Source organism: Hyperolius riggenbachi, chromosome 1, assembly GCF_040937935.1.
Source record: "Hyperolius riggenbachi isolate aHypRig1 chromosome 1, aHypRig1.pri, whole genome shotgun sequence".
Lineage (NCBI taxonomy): Eukaryota > Metazoa > Chordata > Amphibia > Anura > Hyperoliidae > Hyperolius > Hyperolius riggenbachi.
In genome coordinates, this window is record NC_090646.1 from 192,280,319 (window position 1) to 192,302,433 (window position 22,115).

Below are 22,115 nucleotides of genomic sequence, written 5' to 3' on the forward strand. Positions count from 1 at the left end.
CGCCGGCGATCAGCAAAGCGCTGCTACAATGTATCCCTATGGATACATGCATACCGCAGCGGTTGCGATTTTGATTAATCACAATAACGCACTACATGCAGCGTTTCAGGGGACAATTGCTCTGTGATTCTCGTTGTATTGAATGGGAATCACAAGCGCAAATCGCACAGAATCGCGAGATTTTTGTCAAAATCGTGATCGCGGAGCTGAACGCAATTGCACGCTAGCGGGCCTCCAAGTGTCAAGAGTGAACTAGCCCCTACTGGTCTTTCAAGAATCAGAGCCTATGTATTTTCAGTGCTGCATTTTACTGCAAGTTTTTTACAGCAAGCAACTGACCCTTTTTCAGAGGGACAGTCCCTCTTTGGGAACCAAATCCCTCTATCCCTCTTGATGTACAGATTTATGTAAATAGATGTATTTTCTACTGAAAAATGTGTTGAATTGGCTCCAAACTTTATTCTCATCCTTTAAATTGATATATTTCATAGCTTGAAATGTTAATATGAAGAAAAACTAGTGATTAGGGATGCTCGGAAAATTCCGCGGAATTATGAATTCCGTGATTGCGGCCGGAATTAGGTTAATTCCGATTCCGGTAGTCGAAACGGAATTCCTATACCTCTCAATCGGAATTCCGCGGAAATTTTATAATTCCGACGTAATTTTCCGGAATAGCACAAAAAATATCTTCCTCTTCTTCCTCTTCTTCCTCTTCTTCCTCTTCCTCTCCAGCCTCTGCCTCAGCCTGGCCCTGAGTGTGGTTGATGGTCTAGTGGGTAAGACAGATACCTACTACCATGCAGTGTGGTTCATGGTCTAGAGGTTAAGACAGATACCTACTACACACTGCGTCCTGGGTTCAAATCCCAGCTATGGTATATAAGCATGCTTTTCAAAAAGTACAAATCCTTAATCATGCTACTTTTTCTATCGAATTGATCATAATAGTAGTATGGTTTATGCTAGGCCAGCTTTAGCATGTAGTGTGGGTCATGGTCTAGAGGTTAAGACAGATACCTACTACACACTGTGTCCTGGGTTCAAATCCCAGCTATGGTATATAAGCTGTTTTGAAAATCTGCAATTCCCTACTGCATGATATAAGAGGATGGATGGATGGATGGATGGATGGATGGAGGAGAGAGAGAGAGAGAGAGAGAGAGAGAGAGAGAGAGAGAGAGAGAGAGAGAGAGAGAGAGAGAGAGAGAGAGAGAGAGAAACCTTTGTCAATAGTCCTATGCTTTGATATCTGTCAACAGTCACGTTTGATCACAGGCTTTGTCAATTTTTAACCTATTTTGGTTCCTGGACGTAGAAACTACGTCCAGGAACCATGCGCGCTACCGTGCGCTCCCGCGGCCGATCGCGCGCGTGCACGCGCGCTCCCGGCCGCGGATTCGGTAGCCAGGCAATCAGTGAATCGGGCTACGGTGCCCGATCACTGATTCCTCTCCCCCGCTGAAAAAGCGACAGCTTCTCTCGGAAGCTGCGCCTTTTCTGGCTGTTCCCTCTCCGATGTGTCACTCTAAGCGTGTGTTACGCTTAGAGTGACGTCATGTAAACAAACTCATGGCCGCCATCTTGTGGCCAAAAAGTAATACTACAACTGAAAATAAAAAAAAAAAAATGAAAATCAACACACATTTACATTACAAACCTATTGTTTACCTCCCACCCTCCCAAAACTACCCAACTAAAATGTTTACTATAAAAAAAAAAAAAAACATTACAATAAAAAAAAAAACATGTAAATATTTACCTAAGGGTCTAAACTTTTTAAATATCAATGTAAAGATGAAATATTTCTATATTTTTTTTATTTTAAACTTGTAAATAGTGATAGATGCAAAACGGAAAAAATGCACCTTTATTTCCAAATAAAATATTGTCGCCATACATTGTGATAGGGACATAATTTTAACGGTGTAATAACCGGGACATATGGGCAAATACAATACGTGAGTTTTAATTATGGAGGCATGTATTATTTTAAAACTATAATGGCTGAAAACTGAGAAATAATGAATTTTTCCATTTTTTTCTTATTCTTCCTGTTAAAATGCATTTACAGTAAAGTGGCTCTTAGCAAAATGTACCCCCCAAAGAAAGCCTAATTGGTGGCGGAAAAAACAAGATATAGATCAGTTCATTGTGATAAGTAGTGATAAAGTTATAGGCTAATGAATGGGAGGTGAACATTTCTCACGTGAAAACGACGGAACCTGAATGGGTTAATGAATAGTACAAAGCTGGATTGAGTACTACCATGCTGCACACATACTGCTGGTGGTCTTGCAAGTTTGGGATACACTGTGGGGGTATATAAAAAATCTGTAGTAGGTAGGCTTTATGCCACACAGACAGGCTAGTGATGGTGTAAGGCGTATTTTACACTTGATACATCATGCACATGTTACCCAACTCCCATCTATGCTCCTTTCATTAGACATCACTAAAGCATTTGATTCAGTCTCATGGTCTTATCTTATGATCGCACTTCAGGCTTGGGGTTTCGGCACTAATCTAGTAAATTGGATTAAGGCACTTTATTCATATCCTCTAGCTTCAGTGGCCTACAATGGGTTTAAATCTCTCCCCTTTCCCATTTCGCGTGGCACGCGCCAAGGTTGCCCCCTTTCCCCTCTATTATTTGCATTATTGATAGAGCCTCTTGCTATTCAGATTAGGAATTGCTCAGAAATTCATGGTATACCATTGGGGGGGGGGGTGCATAAGGTAGGCTTATTTGCTGATGATTTAATAGTCTGCATTTCACGATCAACAGGATCAATTCTTGCCCTGAATAAGATCTTGAAGCAATTTGGTAGAGTATCAGGACTTAACGTTAACCCGGCAAAATCAAAGGTATTAAATATTTCCCTTCCATCCCAACTAATGCAGGCACTACAAGATGCTTTTGAATTTGACTGTGACTCTCACAGATTGTCGTATCTTGGCATCTATCTCACCAACTCTTATGATACACTTTATCAACATAACTTCCCCTCTCTTGCTATAGAGCTAGTGGGTCTGATGGAGTGCTGGAAGAGGTACTCAATCTCTTGGCTAGGAAGGATAGTGGCCATCAAAAGGACCCCTCTCCCTAAACTACTATATGCATTCAGATTACTGCCTATTTCCCTCCCCTTTTCATTCCTTGAATCTCTCCAGCGGAATATAAATAGTTTTATCTGGGGGACCCAGAAACCGAGATTTAAAAAACTCTATCTCTACCGTCTTAGGGCTGATGGGGGATGGGAGTACCCAATATCATTCACTATTATAAAGCAGCACAATTGGCCATCCTGGCAAATTGGCAGGTAGACAACAATAGGCCTACTTGGGTAGACATGGGTATTGTCTCCTATCAATATCAAAAACCTCCTGTGGCTCACTCCAATACATCGTACTAAAATTAGTAACCCTATTATAAAACACTCTCTTCAGGTGTGGGATACCTGCAAGTACTCTGGTCAACTACTGTCTGCCCATAGGCCACTTCTTTCCTTCTTGGGTAACCCCTCTTTCCCTGCAGCTTTAAACTCTTCTGCACCATACCATTGGTGGGTTTCAGCTAAACTCTACAGGATCCAAGACTTTGTTACTAATACAGGCATTAAGTCCCTAGGCTACATTCGCGAAAAGTTTGCGCTTCCGCCCTCTGAGTTATTTCGTTATATGCAAATTACTCATCTTGTGAAAAAACACATTGCAAATGCGGAATCCCTCACGAGCAGGACCTTTTTTTAAAACATATGTGACTCTAACCCACACGCATCTGGGGTCATTTCATTTATATATAGGGAGCTCACTCTCACACACTCTCAAAACAAACCAGACTACATACTTAAATGGGAAAAAGAATTGGGCTTACAAGTTGACTACACTGATATGTGTGATATTTGGGAAAACATCCCCAAGACGTCAATAAATGCTGACCTGGTTGAGATAAATTATAAACTACTGTTTAGATGGTACCTAGTTCCCCAGAGGGTGGCCAAGTACAATAAAAAATGCTCGGGAGATTGTTTCAGGGGATGTAGAATGACGGGTTATTTTGCCCACATATGGTGGAACTGTAAAAAAGTACGAAGGTTATGGATTAGGGTCTGTACCTGGGCATCATCCCTGATCAATGCCCCAGATACGTGGAATCCTCTCCATGTCCTATTAGGCTGCCCATACCCTAATCTATCCCCTACTCAAAATACTCTCATCAATTTTATCTTTACTGTAACTAAAATCAAAATAGCGGCAGCCTGGAACGCCCAATCTCTTTCATTTGAAGTGGTCAAGAACAGGCTTGGCAATATTTTGTTCTTCGAGGAATTGAGGGCCCTAATGAATGACAATATGAAAAGGTTTCACAAAATCTGGGACCCATTAATAACCTACTTACTAAACCCTGAACAAATAGCGACGGTGCGTAATCAATGACCTTGTCATGGTTACTTCTCATAGGCAATGATAACTTGTATAAGGAGGATTAGCTGGGACATCCCTCGTCTCCGGAACTTCTACAACTTATCTACGACTCTTTCCTTTTCCTTCTCTAACCTTACTTACCTACACTCTCAAACTTATTTTTGTACCTGTTTTATCCGCTGAATCCATTTTTATTTTAGATCTTCCTGTGGAGTTATGGATGCTAGATCTTCATACCAAGATATTATAATGACCGCTAAATTAAAACGAGTCATTTTTTTCCAGTTTACAGTCTATATCCATTGTTGCAGTTAGTACCTAACTGATTTGATCTATGCTTATGCTAGTTAGTTAGCAAAACCTGACTTCGCTGGAGGATAGGTTTCATGGCCAAAGGTACTGGACAAGATACAGTTGGTTAGTCCCCATCCGACCCCACTGGGGCTAGTGACGGAGGTCGGATTATCCTGTAAGTTCGCATCACAGAAATTTTGCCTGATTATACCTGGGAATTACTGTTTAATTCTTCAGTTATGTATAATATGATAAATAGTGTCTTATGATTTTTTGAGCTACAATAAGTTTAGCATCGAATGACTGTATTGCTTTTGCTTATCCCTGTAACTGCAATGCCATGTTGGAAAATTGTTCTTTCTTCTTCAAAATATTTTCTTCAATAAAAACGATTGAAACAAAAAAAAAATCTGTAGCACGGCATGGGAGGGCTGTGACTTACTATTAATGGAACTTGGAGCACATATGTTTTATAGCATGAAGCTCCGCCCATATGTGTTCTGTTCTCCGACCAACATTGTCCCTTGCCCCCCCTCCCCCCCAAAAAACATTAAAAAAACCATAGAGGGCACCAATCCTCCTCCATTGGGTAGAGTGCAATGATGTTGGCATTTTCACCCTTACCCAGATGTGCAGCAACATTCGGATGCACCGAATCATTGGAGACTCATTATTCTCAACATTTTTGAAAGAGTGTTTTTTATGTAGACTCTGTCTAAACAGAGATTAATACTGTATATAGAATAATGCTTTAACCTTTAGACTTAGACTTCCAGTGTAAGAAAATATAACTGTAAGTGCATGGTGGCCTTTTCTTAACTTACAAGAAGTGCGTGAGTTCCTAAGTATAGAGAACTGATTTAATGGATACATTGCTTGTATAAATATTGGAATGAGTTATTTTGACTGTCACAGCAGGCAGATTCTCTGTGCCTTAGGACATTCTAGTACCCACATCTTCTTTTCCAGCAGTGCCTAACTTATTTTTCTAATTCCATATTTTTCTGAAATATTCATGTTATGACTGCAGACAGTGTGGCCCAATAAAATTAAATCTGTTTCCTGCTGACCTTATATGTGTGATCTCCTGCCAAACATTATAGGCAGCCTAGCTGAACTCTGCTTTCCGAAAACTAGTGACACATTTAATCAGGAAATCTTTACAAGGATAAAAGTCAGCACGTTGGTCACTGAGGAGATACTGAAAGCATGGCATTTATGTGTTGTGTACTTAAAAACATTGCATCGTCCATACTTCTTAGGTTATTAAAGAGGTGTTTAAAATCAGGGTCTGAAGCAGGCACAGTTGCTTTATTCTGATGTGCACATAGCTGCTGATTACAACAATAACAATTAGTTGGTATTTCTTACACACCAAAAGTAACATTAGAAATAATCAGTCCTACGTGAACAAAAGAAAAGCATCTGTAGCATACTTGAGAATCAACCTTAGTAGTCTAGTGCCCCTGTTCTACAGCCTGTTCTACCTCCAGCCTTTCTACCCCTCACATGTGCTGTGTCCTGTAGTGATGCTTGAGGAGTTTGGGCAGAGTGAGAAGGTGGGAGGGGGCCCCATCCAAAGTTTTGCGGGGGGGCCCCATGTTTTCTAGTTACGCCCCTGGTATAACCTGACAGTCTAGTACCTTTCTACACCCATAACCCCATGGTATAGCCTGGTAGTCGAGTGCCCCCCCCCCCCCAATAATCCCATAATTTAGCCTGATCCATATCCCCCCTTCCAAAATGCTACTTTCTTACTCTGGCTGTTCGGATCTTACCTAGTTACAAAAGTTATTTGGGTTGAAAAAAGACATACGTCCATCGAGTTCAACCAGAGAACAAAGTACAACACCAGCCTGCTCCCTCACATATCCCTGTTGATCCAGAGGAAGGAGAAAAACCCTTACAAGGCACGATCCAATTAGCCCCAAAAGGGAAAAATTCCTTTCTGACTCCAGATGGCAATCAGATAAAATCCCTGGATCAACATCATTAGGCATTACCTAGTAATTGAAGCCATGGATGTCTTTCAACGCAAGGAAAGCATATAGGCCCCTTTAAATGAAGGTATAGAGTTTGCCATAACTACTTCCTGTGGCAATGCATTCCACATCTTAATCACTCTTCCTGTAAAGAACCCTTTCCTAAATAAATGGCTAAAACGTTTTTCCTCCATGCGCAGATCATGTCCTCTAGTGCTTTGTGACAAAAAGCTCATCCGCCAAGCTTTTATATTGCTCTCTGATGTATTTATACATATTAATTAGATCCCCTCTAAGGTGTCTTTTCTTTAGACGAAAAAAACCCAGTTTATCTAACCTTTCTTGGTAAGCGAGACCTTCCATCCCACGTATCAATTTTGTTGCTCGTCTTCTGCACCTGCTCTAAAACTGCAATATCTTTCCTGTAATGTGGTGCCCCGAACTGAATTCCATATTCCAGATGTGGCCTTACTAGAGAGTTACTATTGTAAACAGGAAGAAAAAAGAGAGGACATCCGGGCACCTTCCGTCTTCTATTTTATTGCCAAGTGATCACATCTAATCGGGTAACATACCACTGGTGCGTTCAACTGGTGGTCAGTTTGGTGGTGGTGAACAGGAGGTGAGGGTGCCGGGCATCAGATGGGGCTTGCGACGGCCGTTTCGCGTCTTGCTAGACGCTTGGTCACGCTGTGCTCCAGTGAAAAGGGCGGCGCGCAGACTTCCGGTATATGCGGCGGAAAACCCCGCCTCTTCCGGACGCTGCGTGCGCCTATTCGTGAGAACCAATGAGAGAGGCCGCTGGAAGCCGGATGTCTGTCTCCGGGCAGAAAAACTACATTACCCATGAGGCAATGCGGGTGGAGGGCTGTGGGAGGACGGTATGTCTCCGCCTCCCATATTTACACCAATGGCAAGCAGCGAACGCTGCTGTCTCCATCCTATGGGCAGTAGCCTCGCCGTCCTGCATAAATTTTAGCAGGACTTATCAATAAGGGATGCTTATGTATTTTGTTTTTTGCTTTTAGTTTTTTGCAAATATCCACTCCGGAGTGGGAACATCCGGACCAGCGTATCTCTCGGTGTTGTGTGTTGGGTAACTGTGAATAACAGCATGTTAATTAAAAGCACATACGTTTAAAAACACACAAGACCTGGGGAATTAAGACCTAGCTGCAGCCAACAAAGCGAATTAAGCTACAGAACACCAATTTCAAATATATACATATTAGATAATTTTCTACTGGATAGATCTCAGGGCCACAATAATGATTTAATCTAAACAAACACCGAGGTGGACAGGGGGACCTCAGGAATCTTGGGGAATGCTTATTTAACGGAATCCCCAATTCCAGCGCACCACCACCTTCAATTTAAGCATATAATACACATAAATATCAGAAAGTGACATCATTCTTATCTTACAGATATCAAAGGGGCTGAGCTAATGTTTGATCATCGTTAGGGATACCGTGAAGATAAACAATTTGTGGAAGACTGGACAGAGGCACACCTAGACCTTGCCAAAAGATTGCAAAATATAGTTTTGGCACGCACCACCCTAGAATATAACAAGGTACGTATCAGCAGAACTTAACGATACGAAACATAGATACGAGATTTCTGTTACTAAAGAGAAGTTTATATCAGTGACCTCTAAAATCGAGGAGAGAATAATAAAGATTCAGAACGAAATTAAAACAAGGAAACTGAAAAAATTCCTTCGTGATAAAGAGGACTTTGAAAAAGGCAAGATCTTTAATTGGAACCCACCCTCCATTCCTAGAAATCCAAAGGGCCGGGGTTACTGGACCACTGACTCGGGCACAGATAGTGACCCGGATCAGGGGAAACAACCGAGAAAGCCCCCAAAGAGAAAACCTAAAAAGATTCCCAAAACCCCCAAGAAGGAGGAGAGGGAAGGTCCTTCAGATCCATCATGTGCAGGAGCAGTGGTCCCTTTAGATCAAAAATCAGACGAGGAAGAGGTTACACACGGAGGGAGCTCCTCAAAGGCAGTACATTGGGAAGGGATCAAAGATGTCAAGCAACCTTAGAAAAAGCGGAAAGCCACTGCATAGTGGACAATACACAGCAAGATACGCTACAAGTAGTAAATATTTCAGGGGAATCCATCCCGCAGGCCTGTATTTCCCTTCTCAGTCGAGGACTGAACTTTTGCCCCACACAAGACTTTGATATCGTGGCCTTTACCATCGACCTCTACAAATCAGTACGCAAACTGGTCATCTGCCAGAAGTTTGGCAAGTTGCATAATGAGGCCCAAAACTTAGAGACTATAACGTCTTTAAATTTGAATGAACACCCCATGACAACAGCCAATAAGACAGGTGAGCCGGAGATCTCTCCAAGAGCAAGCAGTCAGGCAGTTGAGGGTGGTATACATCATTTCCCTCAAATGACACAGGGCCTAGCCACTAGCAATTCGGACTCAGGTCCTTTAATGCAGTGGGACCCTACGGATGAGGAGATAGAAAGTTTACTGACAGAACTCTGGGAGGAAGGTGGGAGGATGGATTAATCTAATACCTTAACCACAGATGAATTGGCACTGGGGGAAATCCATTCCTTCAGAGCATGTAGATCGGTACAACCCTTCCCAGTGAGCCCAGGGTCCAGTTTGGACCACTTTTTCGATGCCGTCTTGAAAGATATGAAAGCCCAAATCTATGAACAAACCATCCCAAATCTGAGTAGACAGGAGAAAAAAGCATTGGACTGGTTGAGGAAAAATGACAGGTTGATCATAAGAAATGCGGACAAGGGTGGCAATTTAGTCATAATGTCTGTTCAACAGTATAAAATGGAAGCCGAACGGCAACTTAATGATAGAGACACCTATCGTCCGCTCTCTGGTGATCCAACCAACCAATATCAGTTAGGGCTTAAAGCATTGTTAAATGGGGGGGCTGCAAGGGGGTTCCTGCCAAAAAAGTTGGCGGGGGACCTCATTCCGGCCTTCCCCAGACGACCAGTGTGGTACCACATCCTAAAACTACACAAATCTATGGCTGCACCGCTGGGACATCCCATAGTTTCAGGCTGTGGGTCTCTCACTGAGAGGCTGTCCAGCACCTGGACCATCTTCTCCGTCCCCTACTTGCAGGAGTGCCCTCTTACCTGAGGGACACCCTGGAGGTTCTGCAGGAGGTGGAGCGCGCCACTTGGGTCCCAGGGGACAGACTGGCCACCATAGATGTGGTCAGTCTGTACAGCAGGATTCCCCAAGACCTGGGGGTACAGGCCGTCAAAAATTTTTTACAACGCACAAACAAAGACGAAGAATGTATTGAATTTATTTGTGAGTGTTTGCACTCCGTGTTAACACACAATGCTTTTATGTTCGATGGCCGATGGTACCAGCAGGTTGCGGGGACAGCTATGGGGACCCCAGTGGCGTGCTCCTTTGCGAATCTCTTTTTGGGTGCGTGGGAGGAGTCTGCTGTGCACTCGGATTCCAATCCTTTCCGGGGGCACATCAGACGATGGTCCAGGTACGTGGACGACGTCCTGGTGGTGTGGTCGGGAACCCAAGTAGAATTTGGAAATTTTGTTGACTATTTGAATGTTAACCAAATCAATATGCAATTTACTTCCAAGATGATAGGAGATGAAGTGGTGTTTCTCGATTTGAGACTCAAGGTAGTGGATGGTAGGTTGATCAGTGAGGGATTCCGCAAGCCAACCGCAACCAATTCAGTCCTCCATGCGAAAAGCTTCCACCCAAAGCATGTGGTGGATGCGATTCCATATGGCCAATTTTTACGCCTTAGGAGGAACAACCAGTTGCGTACGACTTTCGAAAAACAGGCGACAGAGTTAGCTGCCAGATTCACGAAGAGAGGCTATGACCCACAATCATTGATAAAAGCTAGAGGCCAGGCCGCTGAGAAAGATAGAGCTACCTTGCTGAGGGGCAGAACCACACGAGGAGAGAAGGATAATAGAATGGTTTTCACTTTCGACTATAACCCAATGGCCAGTAGAATTAGAGAGAGCATTTTCAAACATTGGGGAATGATCCAACAGGACCCAGAATTGATGGGAAAGCTAAAGTAACCCCCTAGGGTAGCGTTCAGAAGAGCCCCAACCCTGGTCAATTTTTTGACCAAAAGTGAATTTGTGTCGCCTAGAATCAAACATTAGCTCAGCCCCTTTGATATCTGTAAGATAAGAATGATGTCACTTTCTGATATTTATGTGTATTATATGCTTAAATTGAAGGTGGTGGTGCGCTGGAATTGGGGATTCCGTTAAATAAGCATTCCCCAAGATTCCTTAGGTCCCCCTGTCCACCTCGGTGTTTGTTTAGATTAAATCATTATTGTGGCCCTGAGATCTATCCAGTAGAAAATCATCTAATATGTATATATTTGAAATTGGTGTTCTGTAGCTTAATTCGCTTTGTTGGCTGCAGCTAGGTCTTAATTCCCCAGGTCTTGTGTGTTTTTAAACGTATGTGCTTTTAATTAACATGCTGTTATTCACAGTTACCCAACACACAACACCGAGAGATACGCTGGTCCGGATGTTCCCACTCCGGAGTGGATATTTGCAAAAAACTAAAAGCAAAAAAACAAAATACATAAGCATCCCTTATTGATAAGTCCTGCTAAAATGTATGCAGGACGGCGAGCCTACTGCCCATAGGATGGAGACAGCAGTGTTCGCTGCTTGCCATTGGTGTAAATATGGGAGGCGGAGACATACCGTCCTCCCACAGCCCTCCACCCGCATTGCCTCATGGGTAATGTAGTTTTTCCGCCCGGAGACAGACATCCGGCTTCCAGCGGCCTCTCTCATTGGTTCTCACGAATAGGCGCACGCAGCGTCCGGAAGAGGCCATGTTTTCCGCCGCATATACTGGAAGTCTGCGCGCCGCCCTTTTCACTGGAGCACAGCGTGACCAAGCGTCTAGCAAGACGCGAAACGGCCGTCGCAAGCCCCATCTGATGCCCGGCACCCTCACCTCCTGTTCACCACCACCAAACTGACCACCAGTTGAACGCACCAGTGGTATGTTACCCGATTAGATGTGATCACTTGGCAATAAAATAGAAGACGGAAGGTGCCCGGATGTCCTCTCTTTTTTCTTCCTGTTTACAATAGTAGCTGTTGCCTCTTCTTCAAGTTGTTGATCCGACGTGCACACATCAGAGCCTTAAAGCATCAAGGGGATACCGGTGGAAGGGTGAGAGAAACGTCTTATTTGCCTGTCAATCTCCACATTTACACCTGCAGTTACATGATAGGGAGTGCCACTCCACAAACGCTGTATCTATATGTGTGAACTTACTAGAGAGTTAAACAGGGGCAATATTATGCTAGCATCTCGAGTTTTTATTTCCCTTATAATGCATCCCAAAATATTGTTAGCTTTAGCTGCAGCGGCTTGGCATTGAGTGCGATTATTTAACTTGTTGTTGATGAGTACTCCTAAGTCCTTCTCTAAGTTTGATGTCCCCAACTGTATCCCATTTATTTTGTATGGATCTGTCTCTAGCAGATGATTCTTAGAAACTAGAGGGTGATGCCTGCTACAGAAAATGGGCCCAGACTCCAAAAACTGAGCAGCCAGAGGAGGTGAGTATTTCTTCGCACTGCGCAACTCTTCCATTGGCTACCTGGGGCAGAGAGGCACCCAAAATCTGGAGCACCCCAAGCATAGGTTTAGGTCTGGGCCCACAATTTATGTTTATGTGTATACAGTCCTTCATTCTCTTGAGGTTGTGACCTTAGTCCCCATTTAGTTAGGGATTCGTCCTATGAGCTTTTTCTGTCTTTATATTTTGGGTACAAGGCTTCCAAATTGGTTGAATCACTCTTATCTTTACTTTTGCTTTTGCTCATTTTCCTATACACAGCAAGAATAAAATAAATATTTACTCAATATAACAATGTGTATTGGTAACTCTGGTATGGGGTCTACTCTTTTATGTAAACGTACTCTTCGTACATCCACTAAAATCAGTGTACCTATTATACAGCCGCCGGGAGATTTGGGCACAGGACCTGGTGGCGCCCAAATTACCGAGAGCCACTATAACTGTAATTCCTATTACAGCCTATGGTGGCTCCAGCTGCGCCCGAAATTTTAATGATAGGTGAAAATTTACTTCCTGCTTTCCTTAGCCAATCACACAAGCAGAGAGATGAAAAAGTTTTTTCTTTTAACACTGAAGGGTTAACCAATGCTACAAGAAAAATAACTTAGAATCATTTGGCTTCTCTAGAACATTATAACTCGCTGCAGATTTAAGCAGAAAGTTAATTTATAATAACACTCAATCGCGGCTTTTGTTTTGAAATGATAGATGCCATACTAATGTTTTAACAAACACCCAGGTTCCCCTTTATCGGCAATCTGCTATTACATTTACTATCATGCCACCAAATTTGAAGTGGTAAAAGTAATTTCACAACAGTGCGCCTAAATTACTATGTTCCCAGTAGTTTCTTTGCTGCGACATGTAATCATTCTGTTGGGAAAATTTGTATTAAGAATTTTGTTCTTACTTGGCTTGTCTGGAAGCTTTAATTTTTTTTTCTACTTACGGTACTTTCCCCCCCCCCCCTAAACAAAGCAAAAAGAAGTGTAGAATGTTGGTGTTCCGCAGTGGAACAAACATGGAGTGTGATCAGCTAGCTGCAGTCCACAAATAAACACAGGGACTCCTGCCAGAAGGCTAAACTGAAAATCATGTTAGTGTTCTTAGATTTAAAACCTGCGGCTCCCAATATGTTATCCTTGGTCTTAAAATATAATAGACCTGTAATGTCTCTCTCATTTGGAGTATTTATATCCGAATGACAGTATTATACTTTGCTTGAAAACATTTATTCTCAGAGGTACCATGCTGGATGATTAATTTGAGGAGGTTGGGTAAATAAAAAATACAAGAAATGAGGTAGAACAAACAGAAGGGATTCGCAGCCCCAGTTGGAATAAAAATGATTCATCACTATGTTGGACTTTTTTCCTGGAAAGCTTTCAGAGAATAATCAAGTTGCCGGATTCGGGAAGATATATTGGTATCACGTGACCACTTGTCATTTGGGTGACTATGTAGTGAGAATTCAGAAAACTGTGAGCATGAGCTGATTTATTTCACAAGGGTTTATCTAGCTAAATGCAAGCACATTCAGGCAAAACTATTATTTCAAGACGACCATGTGCACCTACTGCACGCTTTTTGCTGTTTTACTTTTAGCTAACATGGTGGGATTCCTGTTTGTTTGAAAAGCAACATTGAGCTCTTTTAGATTGCCTATAAAAATAACTTAAAGCCCAACTTCAGCCTCAACTATTTTTTTTCAATTTAAAGAAAATCTATAGTGAAAGAGATATGGGGGCTGATATCTTCATTGCCTCACTCTGCATCGCTTAAAGGGAGGGATTCCATATTATGTTTTCTCAACCCTATTCCCCAAGAAGAAAGATTGTGCATATTGTCTAGGACTTTCAATAAAAATGTTGTAACTTTTCACAGTATTAAATGGTTGATAAAACCACCTAATTCGTTGATAAAAAAGGCCATCTTTTTTCACCAAATGGATGCATTTTAATTCATTCCACTTTGTTATTTTGTGAAAAATCATTTATTGTCACAAAAAATGAGGAAACAGAATGATGATTCCTGTGCAAGAGAAAGGAAATGGTCCAAGAACAGAGCTTTGTGGTATGCCAACAGACAGCAGGTGAGTGGTGACAGTAATGTGGGACTTGGGTAGAAGGTGATACAAGAATATGCTAAGTGTCAGACACATAGGCCTCGATTCATAAAAGTGCCTGCGAGCGGGGAAAGTCGAGCGGGGAAACACCGCTGTCGGTATTTCCGCCTTCAAAGTGAAGAGAGAGTCTGAAGAAACACAGAATTATGGTTCATGACAATGGCTGGGTAAGAGAGAGGAAATGGTTTCTTAATTTTACAGTCAAGAGATCTCTGGCAGCTTTGATGAAGGTTGTTCCAGTGTATTCAAGCAAGAGTATTCAGTCTTACATTAGCTTTGATTTCCAACATTTCAAGACCTTGCAGAGTCTCTAACATTGTGTAGTAGTTGTCTACCAATATCTTTATTCCCATCTTCGACAATCCAGCAGGAGAGTTCACTATCTGTGGACTGCTATTTTCCCGAGGGCTCTTCAAATGGAATGTCGCTTACTTGTTCTTTCCACTCTCCCCCTTTCCACTCTTTCCACTCTCTAAACCAGCATTTGAAGCAATAAAGGATAATCATTTCAGGCAATAATTCTCCATACAGCTCCCTGTATGTGCGGTGGCTGGATAATGTACTGGTTAAGGGCTCTGCTTCTAACACAGGGGACCATGGTGAGAATCTCGTCTCTCCCTGTTCAGTAAGCCAGCACCTATTCAGTAAGGAGATCTTGGGCAAGGCTCACTCACAATGCTACTGCCTACTGAGCGCGTTCTAGTGGCTGCTGCTCTGGCCCTTTATGTCCGCCAGGAGAAAAGTACTGGAGAAATGTTCTGTGTCATGTCTGTGTAACATGGTCAGAGGCATCAATCTCTGTTCAAAAACTGACAGACAGCTTCTATTCTATGGGAGATGATGGGTAAAAGCCAAGACTGCTTCAGACACTCACCGTGCAGCAATGTGTCTCTTACCAGCAGCTGCTGTGTAATGGCATAATGGCATTCATTATTAGGTTCTATAAGGGGCAAGAGGACCTATTTCAGTCCCCAGTTGCCAAATCTGGCATTTTGATTTTGTAACATGAATGGTTTTTTAACTCCAAAACACTCCAAACTACCAGTCACTAAAACAAGCATTATAAATTCCATATAAATATATATACCATCTTTTGCATTGATTTCTTTACATGGTGTTACGTAGAACAGGCAGCTCAACAACAACAATCATACCACCGACTCATATCAACTGCTTTCCGTAAGGAGCTTTGTGTACTGTAGAAGACGTTCTTCTTAAACACTGAGATAGAGTCATCTGGCAAAGCATGCTCTAATAGATGCACGTTCTACAACAAAAAGACTGATTAACGTGTTTTAAACCATAGATAGAAATGCTGCCAGGACTGTAGATAAGATATATAAACACTGAGCAGGAAAACATAGCAACAGAAAAACACATCTGCCTTGTTTGGTGATATGTTGTGTTCGTCATTATTAGCGGCAGAGTAAGTCAAGCACCCCCAGCACAAAAACAATTGTGGATAGAAGAAATTCCAGTCATTACAATGACTTCAAGTATCTCCATGCTGAAGTAAACACTTGAGTTTATTAATCTATGACAATCTGGGTGGGAGTCATTTAAGAAATGCAAACAACAAGAGCGCTAATCTAAAGATGTTATAGGCTTTGTGGGTTTTTTGTACTTTTGCAGCATCAGCTTATTTTTTTTCCTGTAATTTTACATATGCATGTTTATTCAAAAGTCAGATTTTTAGTCATTCTAGTTTGGTATGTTTGGAATACAGCAACCAACAAAACTTGTGCTTTTGGACTGGCTGTTAAGAAACAACTTTACTTGGAACAAAAATGATATCACGATTGAAATGAGAAATGTTAGCTAGAACAGGAGCAGCAGTGGCAACACTTGAATCGGAACCCCAGCCAAATTTTTCTTTCATTGCTGGAAAATGTTAAAGGACCACTCCAGTGAAAAAAATGAAGCAGTTAAAATATGTCAGAACAGACAGGTTTTGGAGTAGCCCATCTCCTCATGGGGTATTCTCTGAGTTTACTTTTAAAAGCATTTCCTGCATGGCAGTTGCTAAGTCTAACTGCCAGAATAGTGTGCAAGTGAGTAAGGAGGCTGGCTGCTATCTTGCCATTTTGGCAGTTAAACTGCCATTCAGGAAATGCTTTTGAAAGCAAAGAAGATCCCAGGAATCCTCCAAGAGGAGATAGACTAGTCCAAAACCTGTCAGTTCTGTCAGATTTTAACTGCTTACTTTTTTTCAATGGATTGGTCCTTTAACTCTATCAAACATTATTAATTCTGAAAGAAGATCCAAAAAACACCATAAATCTGTGTATTATTATTATTGTTTTATATAGTGATATCATCTTCTATGGTGCTGTACAGAATAAAAGCAAACATGGGTGCATAAAGATGCAGACAATGGTGTACAACATTTGGCACAAAATATAGAAAGGGTAGATATTATTAAGCTATGGTGACGGTTGTATAGTGATTAAATGTCCAACAACCTTCCGAGTAATGGGTGAGAATTCTGCCCTTGCAAGCATGCAATCTAAAGGAATAGGGAGAAAACAAGAGGTAGGTTGACACATAAGGTTCTCAACCAGGGCTGATGTATCAGATTATTGTCAGATTATTGTCAGGAGCTCAGTTTAGCCCAAGGCTGAAAATGGAATGGCCCATATTAGGTTGCATATTTGTCTGAAAACATGCTTTTTTTAGGGTACTGAGCATGTCGGATGTGTTGAGGAAGATAATTCTAAAGGAGGGGAGAAGCTCGTGAGGATTCTGTAAATGTGAGTGCGGGTGGGGGGTGATTCTAGAGAAAGAAATTAATGTGCAGAGGTGGAGGTTATGGTTTGGATGGTATTTGGAGACTAGTTGTGGAGAGCTTTGAAGGTTAGAAATACCAAAATTGGCATATGCACATTAACTGAGCAAAAGCCAGCCGCACACATTCACAGAGCATGGCCGACAATAGCTGTATAGGAAATTCCCTAAGGTGAATACTGGCTGTTGGCAATGGTACAACATTTGCCTGCTCAATAGCGAGCAAAGCTGCTGGGTTGATGCATTTACATTGACCGGGGATACATTTTCCACATTTTCCCTGACATTTTTGTAAGCAAAAGGTTTATAAAAAAAATCATATGGTATGATTATTTTTTTAGTAAATTGTATATCTAAAGTAAAACTTATTTCTATTTTTTTTTTTACATCTAGCGATTATGCTGTACGATCGACCATTCGATTCAATCATTTTATTGAATTGAGAGAGAATTGAGATGGAATCAAGTGTGCTCCGGTATGCCCAATCAATGAAAAGTGGCTGATATCATGTTGAATCAACCAGCTTAGTCGATCGAGCAGGATGCAAGATATCGATCGCACAGGAATCGGCTACTGTTTACGTATTATTCAATCGACTCTGAATCGATTTTTGCAATCAGAGTTTTGAGACACAACATTAGTCAGATCAATTAGTGAAGGTCAATCGCATAGGATATCGCTTGTAGTGTGTGGTTGACTAGTTGATCGACCATACTGAAGTTGATTCCCCAACAAAGTTGATGACTTTGTTGATTGAATCAGAATTAAACAACAAGTGTCAGCTCCAAGGCAGAAGGCGACAGCAGCCGAGAAGGACATTGTCCAAAAGTCCACACCAGATTCCAACAACCCACATTATAAGGTTGTAAACGAGTTTGATAGATGTACACAGCAAGGAAATTAACAGCGCTACTTAAAAACAGGCAAGTGCCTACCTGCAAAAGAGTGCAAGCCCCACTTGTGGGGTATAATACACACCTAGCATACACATGACCTGTCTACCACTGGAGGATGTTGGTTTCCTGTAACAGCTTGCATGCAACCTAATAAGTACTCGTCCCTCCCACTGCGAAGAAGTCAATCCTCCATGGGAGGGGCCTAACACTAACTAATACCTAACCTATGTATATGCATAGCCTGGGTGCGGCTAATCAAGTAAAATCGAAAATTGAAAATTGCGCAAAAGGTAGATCAGCGCAACACCAGGCCGCCTCCGAATGGCCTCCATCAGAGATGCGCTGAGCCCCCTCCAGGAACTACAAACGCACCTTGAACCCAAACAGAAGCTCTGCATATACACCAAAAGCATGGCTGTTAAGTGGGAGCAGCTGACCAAGAACGAATTAAATTAGTACATAGCAAGGAAATGAACAGCGCTACTTAAAAACAGGCAAGTGCCTACCTGCAAAAGAGTGCAAGCCCCACTTGTGGGATATAATACACACCTAGCATACACATGACCTGTCTACCACTGGAGGATGTTGGTTTCCTGTAACATCTTGCATGCAACCTATTAAGTACTCGTCCCTCCCACTGCGAAGAATTCAATCCTCCATGGGAGGGGCCTAACACTAACTAAATCCTAACCTATGTATATGCATAGCCTGGGTGCGGCTAATCAAGTAAAATCGAAAATTGAAAATTGCGCAAAAGGTGGATCAGCACAACACCAGGCCGCCTCCGAATGGCCTCCATCAGAGATGCGCTGAGCCCCCCCAGGAACTACAAACGCACCTTGAACCCAAACAGAAGCTCTGCATATACACCAAAAGCATGGCTGTTAAGTGGGAGCAGCCATGGAGGATTGACTTCTTCGCAGTGGGAGGGACGAGTACTTAATAGGTTGCATGCAAGCTGTTACAGGAAACCAACATCCTCCAGTGGTAGACAGGTCATGTGTATGCTCGGTGTGTATTATATCCCACAATGACCAATCGACTGATTTGCGATCGATTTCGATCGATTTCAATTGATCTGGCAGGCTGGAAAATCTAGGTCGATCTGATGAGATTGCTTATCATTTTGCATTGGCCCTAATGGAAATCTGATGGCAAAAAAATGGCATCAGATTGATTTTCAATAGATTTCAAACTGAAATCTATTGGAAATCTGTTCCTAGTAAAACATGTTCCTAAACACATCAGATAGCTCAGAAATCTATCTGATGATCTATCTGCTGCTAATCTAATGAGTGTATGGCCACCTTTAATGCCCATACACACGTCCATTTTTTGTGAACGATGGGTCGTTTGAATGTCCCGTCGTTCAGTCGTTCGCCCGCTAAAACGGGCGTGTGTACAGAATGTCGTTCGCGTGATAAGAGTGAGTTTGAGCGATCCGCATCAACTCAAGTGAGGGTTACATTTTTTGCCACTTAGTAGCGGACTACATGGGCTATTTATAAAAAAAGGGGGGGGGGAGATAACCACTTTAGTTCTTAATTTTTTTCAAAATCTGATATTCACTTAATTAATATCATATATTTGAAAATACAAGCAGGTTTTATTTCCTGACAATGCAGTGTTAAAATATGGAGCCCTAATGACTTATAAAAGTGGGGGTCAGTTAGATCTCCACCAGTAGACCAATAGCCATATCAATTCATGCCGTGGTGATGAAGGACAGCACCACAACGTAAAACCTTGCTCCCCATCGGCCCAGAAACGATCAGCCATCGTGCGAAGGAAACCGGCAATAGGATTTGCTGGTAATCCTCATGCCATGGCAAGGTGATAAGTAGCTCACATCTGCAAGCTACTTATCACCTTTAATAGTAGTAGGGGTAGTAGCAGTAGGGTACCTTTAATAGGATATGGTCCGCAGTCTAAAACTATGCAGGGATCTAAAGCCATATGCACCCTGTGGTGGAGCTCTAGTGGCTCCAGCTCTGGTGGATTTGAGTCCATCAGGAGAGAAGAGCGATAATAGTATTCTGTGTCTTGTTTTAAAGCAAACCAGTGGGGAAAAGAAGAAAAAGTTAGATATTTACCTCAACAGATGATGCAGAGGATTCTCTGATTCTCATTAATCCTACCAAAGCTCGCTGGGTGCCTTTTTCGTATCACATCTGCACTCCCAAGCATGTACAAGTGTGGCGGCACTGCAAAGGTGCAAGGACAGCCTGTGCCTCTGCAGCAACACAAAGAGCTATCTGTTAGTGGGGTCTGATCGCTCCCCAGATGTTAGGTTTTATTTAAATAAATATTTGATTTTTTTTTTTTTTTAGTAAAAAAGCCTATTTTTTATTTGTTTTTTAAATCCTCCCTCCCTCCCTCTGTCAGCCAATCAGCATGATTGTCTGTCATAGGCTTCAGCCTATGACAGCAGATCACCTTTAACCCTGCCAGGGAGACAGCCATGTCACACAGCTGTCCTCAGTACAGCGCTGCTGCAGATCGCAGCAGCACTGTACAATGTTTATAGACGGCGGTTTCGCTGTCTAACAGACTCATAAGTGTCGATTGGCGATTGGAGACTGAAAGCGGAGCTCTGCCTTCCAAAGGGAGATGCACGCTAATCACCGTGCGCGATCTCCTGCAAGCCCCATAGCAGGCCGTTCACACCAATCGGGCTGGAGTGGTCCTGGGGCTGCAACCCCGCTCACGCTAATTGGCGTGGAGCGGTCGGCAAGGCATTAAGCCACCAGCAAGCTAGAAAACATTCTGAATAATTTTGACAGTACTTGTTCTTCTACTTTTTGGTACTTTTTGAATTGCAAAGTGCTGAAAAGTTATTTTAAACAGAAGTTGAAAAATTATCTCCTAGGAGAAAACTTAGGAGAAAAAGTGAATTGAATAAGAGCCAAGGGGTGAAAACTTGTATGAAATGTTTAGTGCATCAAGGCCAAGAAGTAAAAGCTTGTGAGGAAAGTTCAGTACAGCGGGGTACACAGAGATTAATTTATTAAAAGCCAGAATGCTGCGCTGGGAAAATGAAGCATGGAATCTGTTTTACTTTGCTCCAGTTTCCATGCTCCAGTTTCCATATGTTATCCCCTGAATTCGGCACTGCACTGCACTTGCCAACTGCAGTACGATAGGAAAACCACAAACCTATTAAAGAAACCACTGAAAACAATTATGAACCCTCGCAAGACATTTGTCCTCGTCCATGTCATCGAAATCACGAAGCCCGCACTCACACGTTTCAAAGTATCCACAATCCCTTCTCCAGAAGAGATTGATTTACTGGCTTTGGAAGCAGCCACTTGCTGATTTTTATCATCTGAATGTGTTTCTCTCCCAAAGCCAAAATAACCTTTTATATTGTTTGTTTAGTGCACTTAGGAAAATGCAGCCTTGTCAGTCATCCTGAAGGATTTCATTTAGCAGGCAGCGAAATGTGTTTGAAATGTTTCATTAATAACATGTGTTTACTATTGGGAGAACAGGCTTAGTGTGCGAAGATTTTGTTTGTCTATCATTTACTGTAACCCCACTGTTAATAACATACAATGGTTTGTGGTTATGCCACAATCTAACTCAGGTTTGAATATATAAACTACACTCACGGTGGTCTGCACAGAACAGTGGCATAGAGGCATTGCTTAACCTGCTATATGAGCCTCTGACCTGGAAGGCGCTGTGATCTAATCATATTTTTGGACTGGAAATAAAACAAAAAAAGCATACTTTGGTTTTCACTCATGTGAGAAACACATTTCTATACTTTTTCCTTTTTTTTCCTTCAGAAAAAGAAAGAAACAAGTATTTGACATTCTTTCTTTGGGCAAATTAAATGCAGAAATCACTAAGGTTTTAATTTTCAACAGAACAAGATATTTTCCTATGTGCTCTGCGCTGTATGTAGTGCCTGGGTAAACAGCACAAACTCCAGAAATCCTCTCTCGTTCATATATGGAAGAAATGTTTTAGA